This window comes from Colletes gigas, unplaced genomic scaffold (assembly GCF_013123115.1).
Source record: "Colletes gigas isolate AHSC1104 unplaced genomic scaffold, ASM1312311v1 Colletes_gigas_Sc00024, whole genome shotgun sequence".
Lineage (NCBI taxonomy): Eukaryota > Metazoa > Arthropoda > Insecta > Hymenoptera > Colletidae > Colletes > Colletes gigas.
The window spans coordinates 3,841,699-3,860,976 of NW_025106653.1; the positions used below are offsets into that span (position 1 = coordinate 3,841,699).

A 19,278-nucleotide genomic window follows, 5' to 3' on the forward strand; every position below is an offset into this window, starting at 1 on the left:
GGCGCACTTGGATGTTAGCGGAAATAAATTATTGCCGCGTTTTCAATTTTTAACCCGTCCCGGCCGTTCTTTTTTTCACGACGTTTGCTCCCTCGACCCGGCCAATCTACGCTCAATCTTCCCGCATTCACCGATCCTCTCCGTATGCGAGCTACGGAGCCACGGTGTTCCGCTGAATTAAACATAAGTCAGCGAGTATAAAATATGCCGCGAACGTTACCGGCAGATATAAAACGCGACTCGGTAGGTGTACGTGCCACGTGCATCGAGGGGGGAATGCGCGCGGAGCTTCTTTTTTCTCTTCTCCCTTCCATCGGAGGGAAAACTTTACGTCCCGCCCGAAAACTCTGAATCCGTCGTCGAGCCGTAGACGTCGGTCGATACGCGTTCCAACCCGCGTTTGCCTTCAAATATTTCAACGAGGGAGGAAAACAGCGGTTATACTAAAAATATATACCTATTGCATTGCGAGAAAGGCGATTCATCGTCGTTCAACAGCGTCAAACATGCTGAAACACCTGTTGTAATAATTGTATGGCAAAGGGAGTTATTCATCGCCGTTCGATATCATCCAACGTGGTCAAACGTCATCAACCACTTCTGTGGGGTTTGAAAAAGAATCGTAATAACTTTATTATAGCGTGACTGAGGGAGTTATGCATCATTCAACATGCTCAAACACTAGTCTCATGGGTCCTGGAAAAGAATCGTAGTGGGTTTATTGTATTGCAAACTGGGGGGACGTATTCGTCGCCATTCAACACCATCCAACATAGTCAAACGTCATCAACCACTCCTGTGGGGCCTGAAAAAGAATGGTAATAACTTTATTATAGCGTGACTGAGGGAGTTACACATCATTCAACATGCTCAAACACTAGTCTCATGCGCCCTGGAAAAGAATCTTAATGAGTTTATTGTATTGCAAACTGGGGGGAGGTATTCGTCGCCATTCAACATCATCCAACATGGTCAAACACCTGTCTCATGGATCCTGAAAAATAATTATAACTAAGGGAGTTACTCATCATCATACAATATCAAACACGTTCCAACACCATCCCCCATACAAAATTTTAAAGTTGAATATTTGTATTTGAAACCTCAAAAACTCCTAAAAACAAGAATCGTAATAACTTTATAGTATCACAAATTGGGGGTTATTCGTCGCCATTCAATATCAACCAACGTGGTCAAACGTCATCAACCACTCCTGTGGGGCCTGAAAAAGAATGGTAATAACTTTATTATAGCGTGGCTGAGGGAGTAACACATCATCCAACATACTCAAACATCTGACCCATGAAAAATAATTATAACTTCATTGTATCACAAACAAAAGCGTTATTCATAATCGTACCACATCAAACACGTTCCAACACCATTCCCATAAAAAATTGTAAAAAAAGAATATTTCTATTTGAAACGTTTAGAAATTATTCGAAGCAATCGCTCGTCGTAGGTCAATAGGTATCAAAAAAATGATCGATCGTTGATCCTAACGTCGACTAATTTGCATTGATGGAATGTCATCTCTTTTCTAACGCGACCAAAGAGCAAATACGGAGTTTCCCGTTACGGTCTAATAATAAGAATCGCCGGTTACGCGTGTCATAGTTGCTCCGTCATTCTCCACCTATCGACGCGTTTATGGCCGCGTAAATTTATCGCCGACCGCGATCGACCGAATTTCTCGCGGCGCGTAACAGCGCCGTTAGACGCCGCGCGAATTTTTAAATGGCCGTTGCGGGATTCGGAAACATCGTCGATCGATTGGCTCTGCCCCGGGGTCGATCGGGCGGGGAACCTAAATGTAAAACCTAATTACGTATGTTCGCTCGATGACCGAACGGCCGTTTCGTCTGCATGCACGACGTGCGTTCAGCGTCGTTTCGCATGCAAAAACCGCGCACGCATTCATTCAACGACGTTTCGCGATCGGGATACGCGCACTTGTTTGTTTCGTTTGCTGTACCGTTGCTCTGCTGGGTATCCTCAATTACACTTGTTAGAACGACTCGTTTATTAGAAACCTTCCTAAAGGATTGATTCACCCTCTTTGTCATTCGAGATATTCAATTCCATACGAGGTTATTAGAGTTAGAAATAAAGCGCCATTTGTTTCTGCGCCACCTAGAGTTATTTTGGCTTACCTTTTTTTTCGTAACCGTGTGTATTTCGTCTATAACGAAGCCTCGTGCTAATTAAGTGTGTTTCGCTGAGGAGAAGTCGAGTTTTGCTCATTTGCATCCCCAAAATTCCCACAATTAGCAATTTATTATTAATTATCTTTACGTGTACAGTGTTACGTGAATGTAAAATACTGTGACGTTCAACTAGCAGAAACTAGGTATAATTGACGCAATATTATCACACTTATGGCTGAGTTGCAAAGGGATGATGCATAGGGAAATGTTTATTATACGAAGAGGAAGCAATCCTCGCTGATGAATTTGTGGATCATGTTAGGTATTTATTAGCATCTTTCTCTGACGAGCTAATGTTTTACACGAAGTCTATTGACCTGGTAAACAGAAATTGGAGAGTTGATTCCATACGAGATTATTAGCAATTTATTATTCAATTATCTTTAAGTACACAGTGTTACGTGGATGTAATATACTGTGACGTTCAACTAGCAGAAACTAGGTATAATTGATGCAATTTTATCACACTTATGGCTGAGTTGCAAAGGGATGATGCATAGGGAAATGTTTATTATACGAAGAGGAAGCAATCCTCGCTGATAAATTTGTGGATCATGTTAGGTATTTATTAGCATCTTTCTCTGACGAGCTAATGTTTTACACGAAGTCTGTTGATCTGGTAAACAGAAACTGGAGAGTTGATTCCATACGAGATTATTAGCAATTTATTATTCAATTATCTTTAAGTACACAGTGTTACGTGGATGTAATATACTGTGACGTTCAACTAGCAGAAACTAGGTATAATTGATGCAATTTTATCACACTTATGGCTGAGTTGCAAAGGGATGATTCACAGAAAAATGTTCCTCGTTGACAAATTTGTGGATCACGTTCAAGCTAATGTTTTACACGAAGTCTGTTGACCTGGTGAACTGAAACTGGATAGTTTAATGTGTTCCAAAAATACTCTATCTAACTTGATTTTTCCTTTCTGTTTCAGGTAAGAGACGAAACTTGAACGTAGTCGAATCCACAGCTAATTGTCAAAGAAATTTTTCATCACAGGTATTTATCGAAGTTATTTAGTATCAAAATCGTGACCCATTATCCACATCGTTGAAACCTGATTTAATCTTGTAATTTCAGTAGTGCAAGAAAATTATTTAATTAACTGCAGTAGAAAATTTGTGTTCAATGAAATCTACCTTTTGATGGTAACTTTTCCAGATTTCGAAATGAAACTTCAGAAATATATTTTAATCTTAATCTTGCAGTTTCAATAGTGCAAGAAAATTATTTAATTAACTGCAGTACAAAATTTGTGTTCAATGAAATCTACCTTTTAATGGTAACTTTTCCAGATTTCAAAATGAAACTAGAAATATATTTTTAGGTAAACTTTCAGATAACGGGAGTCAAGTTTTTGGATTTTTTAAAACTCTGTGCCCTGGTTGACTCTTTAGGAATTCGTCGCGGATTGTCGGCGTTACATGGCCGCTTATTAACGGATAAATTATGTCATAACGGTCTGATCGATGTCCTTTGTGCGAATGGTAATACGCGGGGACCTTTGTGCGCTCCCTGCACGAGTTACGCGACGTTTACGGTGCGCGGTTATGGTAATTAGACGCGAGAATTGTAGCGACGACGTGACAGGTAACTCACCAGGCAATTACAACCGAACAGTTCGGTGTCTTGCGTTGCCATTTCGTCTGCGTGTCATCTATCTACCGTTCTCTTTTCACCCTTTCATTTTCCAATAACTGGAAAGTCACAGGAAAAAGATATTTTCTTCCTATCGGGCTCAATATCAAATGTTACCTCTTCAAATGCACAAGCAATCTTTCTCCAGTATATAAAATAAAACGATAACCATCGAACATAATTTTTAATTTAAAAAAATATCATTATTTTTATTATACACTTTCGCCGCTCGAACATATACGCTTATCGTTTAAACGTTAAGAAAGGAGTACAGACTCTATCTATCTGGTCGCTTAATTACAATCAATTATTTTCACTGACGTAATACTGCGTTTATGGGAGCGTTAAAACGACGATATCGTACGATAATTTTAAATTCACGGTGATGTTGCTCGTCGCGGCGATGGGGGTAAAAAAGCTACGCGATAAACACGATTCTTAAGCGTTTAAACGACACATTAATATTTTAGATAGAGTACGTTTAAAGTAAAACGAGCGGAATATAGTACTGTAATGTGCTCGTTAAAATCAGCGATTTATTCACAGTGTTGTCGTTATTATTATTGGCGCGGTGAAATTTTTCCCACTCCGTCAAGCTTAAAGATTATCGAGTGACTTTTCCGCGAGTAACTAACGATCACTTTGTGCCCACGCTGCTTTGACGTTGCACGGTTGAAATTATTAAATTCGTAACGCGACGGAATTAACGCTACACGCGTTGTTTATGTAACGCGCGGTGCTCGTTTTGTTTTTTTATACAATATTTCCACTACCTTTATTCGCCCGACACAACGTAACTCAGACACCTTATTAAACAACCCGCGACACTCGATTTAACTCGTTCGTATTACGTACGACTCTCGTGGAAGCTTCCTTCTATCAAAATATTAAGTTCTGACAAGAAATGACCCGCGAAAATGAAGTTTACCTCGTCCTTGGGAAACATTTTGTAATTTAAAAATCGAATGTCTCTTCTTGTGCACGAACGAACGATAAATGTTTAATGGACCGTTAAAAACTGCTAGATAAAAATTTCTACCGACGTATGAAAGAAAAATTTCAATTACAGAATGAAATATTTCGCCGCGAGCAAATAAAAATTTAACTGCTCGATCGAATAAACGTCGCGAATAAATTGCTGTTGGTATTTATTGGTTATCTATTACTCGAATAGAATTTTTTACGCCTCCTCGGCACAATACACACGATTCTGAAAGGGGTCGTTGCTTGTATAAGATTTTCAATACCTTCATTCGCGTAGCGCAACGTAATTCAATCGCCTTATTAAGCGTCCCGTGACATTCGATTAAACTCACCCGCCGTTTCCATATGAGAGACTACTATTCAATCATATTTTTCCCTGAAATTATCTCCCTCGTTCTCGCCGTGTATTTTATTAAGTACATGCAAAAGTGTTTTGTCCTTTTTTTTTCTCGTAATAAGACGGGCATATTCGGTCTTAAATTAAACTTCTTTCTTTCGCTAAAATTCTCAAATAATAAATACGCTAAATAATTCGTCTGGTTCGTAAAGCAAGTAACGTTAAATTATGGTTTTATGTCTTGCTCCGTGAACCAGAAGAATCATCCATGTTGCTCGAGAATTATTCAACGAAGGAAATAACTCCCCGTCGTTAATAACAAGCTCATATTTAATACCTTGTTTTTGCTCTACGAGCCAGAATTATTATTTAAGTTCATTACATTAAATGAGCAGCTTTCTCGTGAAAATATAACTGATATCTTTCGCAGATAAATAAGTCGGTTATAATAAATCCAAGCACACGTGTTAAATATTGAAATTAAAAATTAAAGGGGATTAGAATAGAAAACTGAATATGTATCATTGTCCTAGATTTCGTTAAATAGATTAATATTATGTTGATATATCATTTCATACGTGTTAAGTAAAATTTTTCACTGTTCTCTTTGATTTGCTACATCGTCGTCTGTTAATTATAAATCGCTTTTTACAAATTTGTTCGAGACGAGATTAAATATTTTGCATACGTCTCGACAGATTGTTGGTGCTTGTCGGGTCACGGACATTTTTAACGCGCAACGCAGCAGAAAATAACGTAATTCACGCGGCTTATTAAGTACTGCACGCTACTTGCTTGCGGCCACGTGTCCATGCAAGTACACCCACCCAAATCTACTTGCCTACATTCGACGCTCACGAGCACGCTTCCAGTAAGCATTTCGTCCTTGTTTAATAACCGTGATATACCGCTTCCAATTAACCCTTTCATTCCCACTGCAGCCACGGGAACGAAGACATCGAATGAACTATTGCTATCGTCTAGAGTTTCAAATCTGTAACCGCGTTTTAAATACAGACAATATTCTTGTCAACTTTTTACGCGTTACTCGTTGAGTGAGAATAACAATTTAAATTCATTTTTTTAGTCGTTTGTTACTCCACAGAATTTAACCTCTTCAGGGTCGATTTATTTTTTTTTCTTCTTTTGGAATTAACAATTTGAATTGATTTTTTTAGTCGTTTGTTGCTCCACAGAATTTAACCTCTTCAGAGACGATTTTTTTTCCTTTTTTTGGGGTCTATTTATTATTGACAGTAACTATAATTATAAAAAAAAAAAAATTAAACGTTCATATATGTGGCCAAGGGTGTGAATTGATTTTTTTAGTCGTTTGTTACTCCGCAGAATTTAACTTCTTCAGGAAATGTTGCTTTTTTTTCTTTCTTTGGGGTCTATTTATTATTGACAGTAACTATAATTATAAAAAAAAAAAAATTAAACGTTCATATATGTGGCCAAGGGCGTGAAGAGGTTAAGTAACTCCACAGAAAAGAGTCGAGGAGACTCAAATCGATTGTACATATCCATTTTCTCACTTTTAGTTAAATACATTTTATTTCACTTACAATTAGTGAAATATGAGGTTGGGGGAAAAGAAATTCAGTATTTTCATGTTCAAATATGTACCGTGTTGTTTTATAATTTGTTGTCATTCGATTTCGTTCCGTTTGGCCAAGACTACGCAAATGGAAATTCGATCCATGTTTTTCTGTTAATTTTTGTGGAATCTAAACATCGAGCTTCTTTTTTAATCCAGCTTTATGCAAATGGTTTAAAACTGTTTTGTGGTCGACTTTTAGCACCTGGATGGTGCCACAACTACTAACATGTCGGCCTACTTCGAGCATTTCCATGATTTTATCGACATTTTCATTGAAAATACCTGAACAAAATCGACGAAACCAAAAATTGAAATATCTCCTGAACTACTAATTTTTCGACGTTACATAGCTAGTACTTTTTTATAACGATTGTGCAGCTGAATCGATTGATGTATTAAAAAATACCTCATTCCATTTAAAAAAACAAAGTTGACCTTTATATGACCTTTACGCGTCCACTCACGAAAAAACTAATAACATCAGAATATGCTCCACTCGATACCATTCAAGCCTCCGCTGAAACATTTTTTGTTACGAGTAACAATAGCGAGAAAATCAAGATGTCAAAATCGGGTGAGACACCCTGTATATATCACTGCATCTAGGTGAAAAATAATGGATTTCTTTTTCCCCCAACCTAATACAATTATAAATTTTCCAATTCTTAGCTTTCGTGTTCACTACCAAATAATGAAATTTGTTTTTAATATGGTAATAATGCCAAAGATGTTGTTAGATAAATTTTTAAATAGAGTTGTACGAGAATAATATAAATTTCGAGAATGTCATTTTTCCAACGATCACAAATCTCAATTTGTTTGGTCAATACTTTACGATATATGTATCACTGCATCTAGGTGAAAAATAATGGATTTCTTTTTCCCCAACCTAATAGAATTATAAATTTTCCAATTCTTAGCTTTCGTGTTTACTATCAAATAATGAAATCTGTTTATAATGAGATAAATTTTTAAATAGAGTTGTACCAGAATGATATAAATTTGGAGAATGTCATTTTTCCAACGATCACAAATCTCAATTTGTTTTGGTCAATATTTTACGAGATATCACTGCCATCTAGGTGAAAAATAATGGATTTCTTTTTCCCCAATTATAAATTTTCCGATTCTTAGCTTTCGTGTTCACTACTAAATAATGAAACCTATTTTTAATATGGTAATAATGCAAAAAGTGTTGTTAGATAAATTTTTAAATAGAGTTGTACGAGACTAATATAAATTTGGAGAGTTATAGGATCCCAGTGGATGGTTTCGCGTGAATTTTTAGTGATTCGTAAGTGAAAAGGTTGAGAGATATTCCGCGTCGAGAGAGTCGAGAGTGACTTGACAAATACGCTTTGGGGTACCGTTTCTGTCCGCTCGAACATTGGAAGGAATCAATCGCGCACAATGCGCGTTAATGAATACACTGTTTGTAACGCGAGAGCGACGCCGTTTCGCGCGACTCTCGTCGGAGTTTGCGCGCGATTCTTAATTAAATCCATTTACAGGACGCGCTAACTGAAAGTCCACCTCGATATCAGCGAGCGCGCGGCTGCAGTTCATTTGTCATCGGTCGCGCAACGCGAAGCGTAATTTAAGCGACTCGTTAGCTGCGATTCCCGGTTATTCGTTTCTGGCGGACCGCAAATCTCGCTGTTCCGAATTAATCCCGCTCCATTCCGTCACGATATATTTCCCCGTAAATGATCTTCCTTTGCGCGTGTACGGTAAAGCATACGAAGTATACTGATCTGTCGCGATTAAACCGCGAAAGTTTGCTGAAACTTCGTGTGCCCAATGGCGGTCACCATTCACCAACGATATCTATTATTTCTTTGTTCGTTGAAGTTTGTTGAAATTCAATTCATCTTGTTACTTTGAACGAGCGTTAACTCTTAGAATAACTATTCGAGCTTATAATTATCTGATTTGAAGATCACCATCAAACAATTTATTTTTTGAGATTAAGTAAAAAAGGAGATGTAAAGATATTTTCTTTTAGGTCTTTTTATTTTAATCTGAGTCTATATTTACATCCAGAGGCTAACACCAGTGAGATTGAATCAATTAAACGTCGAAATTTTAATATTTCTATAATTGGAAATCCTCAAAATCTCAAGTCATTCTCTGGTGTTTAACCACTTTTTGAGATTTTCTAAATTTGTGCAGTAATGTTAGGTGATCAACCACCTATTTTATCAATGTACTGTTAGTTAAATTGATTTAACAAAAATAACATTATGTTTCCTTTTTTATAAGAATTCTTCGATATTTCGCTGGAAGAATTCAGTCACCCGACTGGGTCAACGTTTCCCAACTGCTTTCCAGCGAAATGGTTTTGCAAACTCCTTGAATGAGTAATAGTCCGATGAAGACATGTTCGGGGAATAAGGAAAGTGAATCATTCATTCTCACCCGAATTCATTAATTTTCGCCAGCGTCGAATTCGCCGCGTGTGGCCCACGCGTTATCTCGATGGTGAAAAACACGTTTTCTGTCAAATTAGGTCGCTTCTTTTTCGATGCTGGCTGCAATCCTGAAACACGATATCGATCGAGCAGTAGTTCGGAATTAATTATTCCACGTTCGAGCGATCTGAAAACACGGTAGCAGACAAATGAAGAATTTGGATGGCGAAGAAATAATTATTTCAGACATTTTACGTATTATGATGCCGAAATAATCGATGAAACACAAATCAACATCAGTTTCAATCTCGAAAGATATAATTAAAACGTTTCTTAGTCGTTGTGGAATAAAAGGAATGAATGTTAAAAATTTGTTGAATCAATAGCTGTAGAAACATTATGCAAAAGCAGACGTTTATTATTTATTGCACTCGAAAAAATCATTAGAGAAAAATGAAGAAAAATATTCTAACGATGACTATGAAAAAAATGTTGCAAGTATAAATGTTATTCAGTTCGAATAACAAAGAATATAGACTCAAGTTTGGACCATCAAAATTAATTTTTCAATCTTCAATTTATTAGGGGTCTAGAAGCATTATGCAAAAGTAGACATGGTTCGATCGAATTATTTATTATTTATTGCACTCGGAGTAATCATTACAGAAAAATGAAGAAAAATATTCTAACGATGACTATGAAAAAAATGTTGCAAATATAAATGTTATTCAGTTCCAATAATAAAGAATATAGACTCAAGTTTGGACCATCAAAATTAATTTTCCAATGTTTAATTTATTAAGGGTCTAGAAGTATTGTGCAAAAGCAGACATGGATTGATCGAATTATTATTTATTAATTATTGCACTCGGAGTAATCATTACAGAAAAATGAAGAAAAATATTCTAACGATAAATGACTATGAAAATATATAAATGTTATTCAGTTACAATAACAAAGAATAAAGACCCAAGTTTGGACCATCAAAATTAATTTCTCAATGTTCAATTTATCGAGGAGGTTTCTGAAAGTGAATTATTTATCATATATTGAATCATTAGGGGTCTATAAATTAATAAATCTAATAAATTAATCACGAAACCGGGTTATCATCGACCTTTGTTACGAAACGTTTTATTCATCGTGGGTTCGATGGATCGAAAAAATCTGATATTGTAGAATGAAGTCGTTCGTCATACCTTTCAAGCAGAGATTAGAATAAACAGAGAACAATTTCCTGCGGCTGCAGCTCGTAAAGCTTATTAAGGGATTGGGTAACGTGTATTTTCTTGCGGTGTACACGCGCAATTGCTCGATGCCGCGATTTATCGTGCCGCTCTGAAAACTGGCGCGAATCCAGCCAGCACGATCGACATATCGCTCAAAACGGTGTTATGAAGTGAAATAAGTACCCTCGGGTGATTGCACCATCAAGAATTTATTTTCGCTGCGATAATTATGGAAAAGTACGAAGCTCCGAAAGTACGTAGCTGGAAACCATTTTACAATTATTCGTTTATCCCTGTTTCGCAAAGACAGCGATAGCAAATCTAAATTTTCATTCGATCTAAACATTAATACCATGCATGACAAAACCTAAATGTAATTTGATATTTAAAAAAAAAAGAAATAATTTTATTTTTTTATTTTCAAGGTTGTTTGATAAAATCGTCTGTCACGATCAGTCTCTAACATCGAAATAAATTTCTAGCAATCTAGTTCCACCGACAAGACAACAAACTCACAACTTGTAACATCGTGTAAATCTTGTCGCATTTGTCTTCATTTGCCACTAATGCTTATATACGAAGTTTATAGCTATGAAAGGCACTATAAATTCCTAAAGCAACATTTTCGTCGCATGATAAATTACTCTGAAACCAGTCTGCTAGATTATATACTATAACGTTCGATTCTCTTGTCATTGCTAGTAGTTTAACTCTTTGCACTCCGGAGACCTGTATTTTCCAGGGATTTATCGCTACGGGCGTTTCGTCCATTAAACCACGTTACTTTGTAATTATGCTCTATAAAAATTTCAAGCTTGCAAAAAGGCTGTAACATCTGACAAATCGCCAAGATTTTTTCGTGGTAACTCGGTAATTTTGTAAAAATCTCAAAGTGGATTAACGAGTAACCTAATTATTATAATTATAATCCTACGTACAAAAGTATTAAGGTCAATAAAGTCGAAATACTTAACATGATGTGCCATGAAATACTCGATTCTCTTTATACTCGAATTTTCGTAGAATTTATTGAAAATGAAAAATTTTTGTAGATTCAAGTTATCCAAGGCATGGAACTTCGTGTGCCAAATGATTTTTCTCGATAGAGTTCCGTTATGCATCGCAATCAGGACGCTTTGGTGCTCCGCCTTGATGGAGGGTTTCGTAAATGACACAGAGTATTCGTAGCCATTTTCTCGATCGATGGCGTTGGAAGTTGAAATTAGGATTAATCGCGCAATTATACCGGCTGCGAAATTCAAACGTGTTACGAAAACTGCTCAGAAAAGAGCGATACAATACATCATCTCAACGAGATTAGGAGGAAACACAAAATCCAAAATTATATAAATAAAATAATAAACTCACGTGAAAATATTAAAAACACAATTTAACAACAAAATACACCAAACTGTAAAAAAAAAAGAAGAAAAAGCAAGCTTGTACTCACACACAAACACATTGCATTCCCACTGTGCAATGCTAGAAGTGAAGAAGAGATGTTAATACGACTTTAAACTTTATTAAAAAAAGAATATATTTGTTATAATTACAATTACGATAATTTTATATATTTCACTGTTACGAAAACTGTTCAGAAACGAGCGATACAATATATCATCTCAACGACATTAGGAGGAAACACAAAATCCAAAACAATATAAATAAAAATAACAAACTCGCGTGAAAATATTAATAACAGAATTGCCTTCCTCAAAGGAATCAAAATCTACACCAAACTGTAAAAAAAAAAGAAAAAGCAACACTACTTTAAACTTCAATTAAAAAAAAAAAAATATATATGTAGGAGATTTGTGTTGAATATTTGTGTCACGCTGTAGTTTGGTTCAATGTTAACTTATGTGCAAAAGGGTTGAAAGTGTTTTGTTAAAAAAAGAAGGGGTTACTAGGGACAGCGAGACAACGGGCAGAGAGTAACGAGTGATTGGAAAAGACAGACGTGATTTGAATTTGTGTTGTCAATTAATGTGATTTTAATTTGTGTAAAAAGATTGTGTCCTTGGTGTATTTCAAATTCGATCATTTAATTATATTATTTGTACATTTGTTCCAAATACAATTCTATTTTTTAAATCCCACATATATTTGTTATAATTACAATTACAATAATTTTATATATTTCCGTTGTAAGTAAAAGTATGAATTGTCGAACGCTATCTGGGAAACGGATCGCATTAGGAATATTATAAAATCTCGCGAAACAATTTATGCAACGATCTGCCGGCAAAAACACGACGACACGACGGCTTAATAATCGTTCATCACGAATTTTTACGAGGTCCGCGATAATTAACGTCCCCCGATCGTCGCGATTAGGTTTATCGCGCGGCAAAAGCAATTTACACGCTCGCGGAAAAGCTGTTAATTATTCAGATTAGCTTCACCCAGGCTAGGTCGAACGTGAAGTTTTTCAATTGGAGGAGCGTGCACGGCACACGGGACGAAATAAATTATTCAAGTATGTAGTTCGACATTTACCTGCTTAGCAAATACTATTAAACCTTTTTCTCGGCGATACGTGAAGCTTCGACTGGCTTTTGTTGTCTGGAAATGGAACAGTTGCGCAAAGAGAAAGGCGCCGTACGATGCCTCCTTGAATAAAGGAAAAGAAACTCTGTCTAATCTTTATACTGGTTCTGTCGGCCACTTAGCCGTCTTTACAATTATTTTAACAGTACGCCACTTTTCGATTATAAGCTCAAACGGCCGCGTGTCCGACGATAATTGCATTTTCAGTGGAAATTCATTTGCGTCGCGGTTCGCAAGAAAACGTAATTTACAATTAAAGGTCAGTCTGGAAATAGTCACAGGCAGGACGATTGATTTTTTTGTTTTCGCTGAAATACGTGTAATTATTTTCAAATTTTTTTCAGCGCTTTATGAATCAGAGAATTGTTGGAGAATTTATCGTCTTGGCAAATATGACACGCAGGATCAAGATACACGAATATATATTTACATATATTAAAATAGCAAAGTGGCGGATGAAGTGAATATTTCTAATCAAAGTGATGTGCCACTTTTATTATTTTTGTAAATTATTGCGTCATAAAGAAATCAAGAAATTCTCAATTGCCAGCCTATTCGACTTGAAACTGTTCAAAGATGTGTCATTGCGTCTAAATATGAAATTTATCGATCGAAAACGTTTATGGATAACAAAAATTTGTCGGTCTTGTGTTAAATATTGCAAGACTGATAGGAATTAAATAGAATATAAAATATTTCAGGCTATAGGATTTAGACAGGAATCGAAGATTCATCGAACCGTGGAAGAATCGTCCATTAGAAGTAAATAATAGAATAGATGCAACGATGTTATCTCACGCGAACGAACAATCTGATCGAATTACCATCAGAATGCGGTATTGAGACATCGGGACTTGGGGCTTGCATACCCGTTGTACGAAATAAAAAGAAATTCCCCGGAGTAAATAGGAACTCTCCCTCCCCGCCCCTTTACTTTCTCCCTTTCAAGATTTCAATCGAAGTATTGCACAAGCCCAAACGCGGGGAATTGTAATTCACGGTTCATAGCGTGAGGATGCTCGAAATAGTAGAATGACTCGGATCGAAGACCTAACGGGACGCAGAGACAACACTCGAGGCGGTAGAACAAATTCTAGGAGCAAAAAAAAACGATTAGAAACGTAGAAAAATAAAAGAGAGGGGTGACATAGAGATCAGGGCCAAAAATAAAAATTCTGGTAGAAAACTCTTAGGAAATCTGCAATTATTCTTACTTTCTCAAATTTATTGTATGATTTTTCAATTTATAAGCACAAAAGAAATAAAAAAGAAGGGTGACATAGAGATTAGGGTAAAAAATGAAAATTCTGGTAGAAAACTCTTGGAAACACTGCAATTATTCTTACTTTTCCAAACTTATTGTTTCTTAGTTATAAAATGGTGATTTTTCTGTTTACAAAGATAAAAGAGGTGACATAGAAATCAGGGCAAAAAATAAAAACTGTGGTAGAAATCTCCTGGGAATTAGCATTGCAATTATTCTTACTTTTCCAAATTTATTATTCGTGGATTACAAAATGTTGATTTTTCAGTTTACAAACATAAAAGAGGTGACATAGAGATCAGGGCTAAAAATAAAAATTCTGGTAGAAAACTATTGGGAAAACTGCAATTATTCTTACATTCTCAAATTTATTGTTTGATTTTTCAATTTACAAACACAAAAGAAATAAAAAAGAAGGGTGACAGAGATTAGGCAAAAAAAAAAATTCTGGTAGAAAACTCTTGTGAAAACTGTAATTATTCTCACTTTCTCAAATTTATTATTTAATTTTTCAATTTACAAATGCAAAAAAAAATAAAAGAGAGGGGTGACATGGAAATCAGGGCCAAAAATAAAAATTCTGCTAGAAAACTCTTGAAAAAACTGCAATTATTCTCACTTTATCAACTTTATTGTTCTTTAATTATAAAATGTTGATTTTTCTGTTTACAAACATAAAAGAGGTGACATAGAGATCAAGGTAAAAAATAAGAATTCTGGTAGAAAACTCTTGAGAATTTTGCTATTATTCTTACTGTTCCAAATTTATTGTTCCTCGATTACAAAATGGTGATTCTTCGGTTTCTTTTCCGACGATCTTAGGCCAAAATTGGAATTTGGTCGAAACATATATTATACAAATACAAGCTTGGTTTTACAACTGACTTTACTTTAATTTCTTCAAAAAATATAGAGAAAAAAGATACATAAAATACACTAATGAAAGACAGAAGGTATATAAAAAAATTAACGAAGTTACTTACAGTAAAAAAATAAAAATAAAAATTGAAACAGGCCCCAAAAAAAAAAATATGGAAACACAGAAAGACAAATGGAGATACGCGATAGTAGAAAAGACGAAGAGACTGAGAGGGGGTGGAGGGGACAAGAAAGAAGAAAACGTGTTGTGGAGGGGGGAACAAGAGAAGGTGGGGGAGAAAAAATAAGACAGAGAGACGCGTGCGGAGAGGAATAGAGAAAGGACATTGGTGATTGTCCTTCTCCCGCGCGGAGAACGGCACTTCCAAGGTCGGCCGCTCCGGGTTTTCCAAATCGCGGTCCCACATGACGAGCGACTTCCTAACTCTGTCTTCCTTCGGCCGATCGTGGCAACGAGACGGCGAGAGAGAGAGAGAAACGGCGTCGTTCGGGTGGGAGGGTGCAAAAATAGTGAGGATTGCGTCGACGTAACTCGCGTAGCGGCGATGAGAAAAAAGCGCGCGCCGTGTGATGTACAGGGTGAGTCAGAAAGAGTGACTTGGCTCACCTGTGATTGCGATTTATGCGTGCACATTTTGTCCGTGGAAATATTGACGCGCAACCATCCGCGGGAACGGGCCGTCGTGCAATGAAAACGTTCGTTCAGCCGGATTAATGGGAACATAAAATTTAAATGCCTCGACAGCCTGTAACGCAACGTGGATTTCAATATCGACCGTGGATAGTGAGAATACGTGTGCGATTAAAATCGTTACTTGGCGATCGTACGATATTTAGGCAATTTTTATTTGAATTCTTCTTAGAATTTTAAATGAAACTTAATGTATATCGTACCAGATGAATGATTTGATAAATTTTGTAATTAGTAAACTGGGTAAAAGTTAGTCTAAGCTATTTTATTAGCTCGCGTGTTTAAACACAGCTAAAAAACTAACGTGGTCCTCGAATTTTTTTAACATGATTTATCATACTTGAATTATACCGTTACAGCATAGGAACAGTTTCTTATCATCGTAAACGTTTCGATCGTTGTTTTAGCATCCTCTTTAGCGCGGGGTTATGTACTGACAAATAACGAGCGAAACGTTTATGACAAAATTAAACGAACGGTTAGGAATGCTACTCTAATGATTAGCGTGTTTAACGTTTTTGTAATTGCAAGCAATTTGTACTGTTTATACGAGGATCGTTTCTTCTGAAAATGTCTATTATAGGTACGTATAAGGTAAAGGTACTTAATACTGCTCGCGTTCTAAATATGGCCACTCATAACAACTTGCGAAGTAAGAGGTAAAATTTATCGCTCATAAACCCCGAATTAATCCTTAAGCGTCTGCAGGAAGACGTATTGTAATTGCACGTCGCGTGATCGACAAAAAGAAAGTATTTCAGCGAATGTTACCAGCGTAAAAACCGATTGGACTATTATTTGGCATCGAACTTTGTGAAAGCACGAGTGTCCAATAGAAATATTTAATTGATTTAATTTTCTTTACTTTGAGACTAATTAGATGGAAAAATGTCAGTCACCTTTCGATCGACTGTAATTCAACTTTTACCGTGGAGGTAGGCTCATTCGGTATTAACAAAATGTGCAATTTGCCATGAAGAATGCGTGTTTTTTAGACGGTGTTCTTTGAAACGTATCTACCGTGTAAAAAGGGAATTAAGTGCACTGATACTTTTTGCACATACATATATTAGAACCTTCATTATACGAGCCTCCGTTACCTGAATGTTCAACCATCCGAGTGCTCTACTGTTCGAGAGTTCTATTCTCCGAACGGAGTATGTCTTCACGAAATACCACCTCTTTTATCGAAACATTCTCACAGAACCTTAAAAATGAATCAACACATATGTGGTTGGATTTTAAAAATAATCGTTTATTTTTTCTTTGAGCAAAATAACATTCCCCCGAAGGGAACCAAATTTTAGTGGAGCAAGGTAAATAGTGTAGAGCAATTAAATGTGGAATAATATATAAATATAGCACTGGGACAATTTTCCTTCTAATTAATAGAACACTTGTTTCCATCACCAGTTATAAATTTATGGAATATTTAATATATCCGTGAAATTGATACGGTCAGGATTCCACAACGTAGGTGAACCTAGTCACCGTGTTTTATAAATAGACGCATTAACATTAAACGACATTTCAACAGGAAACATTCGTTATATCCGTATTTTAATAAGGCGCTGCTGAAATATTCAATATTATATCGGAACAGATCGATCACATTCTTCCGTTTCGATTTGTAGACAAACGAAACAAAATAAATCGATGAAAACCACGGTTCTTATTCATTACAAATACATCGATATTATTACATTAAATAAAAAAGGAAATGAACCAGATACAAAAAACATTTTACGAAAAAGCAAGTCCATAGATCATTTTTACAAATGGCCTCGTCTCGATTCGTGTCAAAATTCATTGTTGCTGTCGCGCTATACTAAACGAAAAAAAAAAAATTGACCAGATACGAAAGACACTTTACAAATACCAGGACACAGAATATTCAATATTATATCCGAACAGATCGATCACATTCTTCCGTTTCGATTTGTAGACAAACGAAACAAAATAAATCGATGAAAACCACGATTCTTATTCATTACAAATGCATCGATATTATTATTTCGAATAAAAAAGCAAATTAACCAGATACGAAGAACATTTTACGAAAAAAACAAGCCCATAGATCATTTTTACAAATGGCCTTGTCTCGATTCGTGTCAAATTGCATTGTTGCTGTCGCGCTATACTAAACTAAAAAAAAAAAATTGACCAGATACGAGAGACACTTTACAAATACCAGGACACCCGTAGATCATTCTCTTTTTATAAATTGATCGGTCGTTTAGTACCTGACGCTCGTCTCGTACGTATCGATCGTATCGATCGTTATACGCCGGGGTTTATGTCTTTTTTATGCCGTGTACGTGGGTGATCAGCATTCTTCCGGGTAGCTAATTTAAAAGCGGAGCAAGGTTCTATCTTATCGTACACAACGAATCGTGCTCCAATATCCGGAAGCATTTTGTTCCAAGACCGCAGCGAACGTGCGTGTAAATTTTTTTTCTACGAACTTTTTTTTTCCGTTTCGATTTAGGATATCACCAATTCGCCCGTTCGATCGAATTTGAATACATCGAGCGGATACGTGATCGATGACGCGAGCCATTTTTCAAGAACCGTTTCGCATTCGATCGAGCCCGATAATGGAAAAAAACAGCGTCGTGTGTCGGGGGGGCGGCGTAAAAACTTCCAGATCATATCTGCGCGTGGCTCGTGATTCCTTAACAATCGATACGGCTCATGACTTCACGAGACGGTTTTTCCCGATACGAATCTTCACTCGACGCGAAACGATTTTCTTATTAAGGATCGTTACGTACGATACCGATCGCGATACTAATACGAGCTGAATCTGTTAAGCGAACTACGCGACGCGAATTGCCGTTCCATTTACGATAATTAACGAACGAATTGTTCGCGATTGCGTTCGCGCGAACAAGAAAAGAGGGAAATGTAATTCGAACGCCAGAGAGGCTGAAATCGTGTCGAAACGTTTACCGATAACAATGGCAGTAATTTCGAAATTTTAATCCGTAATAAAAAATAATGACAGATACGTTTATAATGCCGATTCTACGAAGAGACCGGCATATGTCTATGGGATTTCAAGTCAATTGGTCAATTACTTTATTAGATATCGCGGAAGGTATTTTCTAAAACATACTTTCGAGAGAAACGCGTCTTTCGTTTCGGATCGTTTTCTATCTAATTTAAAACTCTGTAACTTCCTTCGTGTTGCAGATTTCGTTATAATATTCAATACGTGTGTTCTCATCATGCATCACCGCTATGACACGCTGGTTTCCAAGTAGTTTCTAAAAAATACCGTATTACGCGAATCCGTGTCATACTTAAAGAGAACAAGATTACACTTTCTTCCTTTCACGACTATCAAAAATATGCTAATTTTATCTTCCTAGCGAGCATCATTAAACAAAAGCGTGAAAGTATTCAAAATGGCCTGGCAGAGGTTGTTGCACGCTGTTTCTCACAGCATAACTCTTTATTGCTACGAACTCTTC

At 36.4% G+C, this 19,278-nt stretch overlaps 1 protein-coding gene across 2 annotated transcripts in view; it reads left to right on the forward strand.

Annotated features, from left to right (window-relative positions):
- Window positions 1-19,278, forward strand: part of LOC122401371 (DNA-binding protein D-ETS-4) — a 104,308-nt gene that overhangs the window by 38,176 nt on the left and 46,854 nt on the right. Inside the window, exon 2 of one of the 2 annotated variants that reach the window (XM_043403454.1) lies at window positions 3,151-3,215. The exons of the other annotated variant lie outside the window; for it this stretch is intronic. The gene's annotated coding sequence lies outside the window, so the exon portion shown is untranslated. The remainder of the gene's footprint in view (window positions 1-3,150; window positions 3,216-19,278) is intronic. 2 annotated transcript variants of the gene reach the window in all.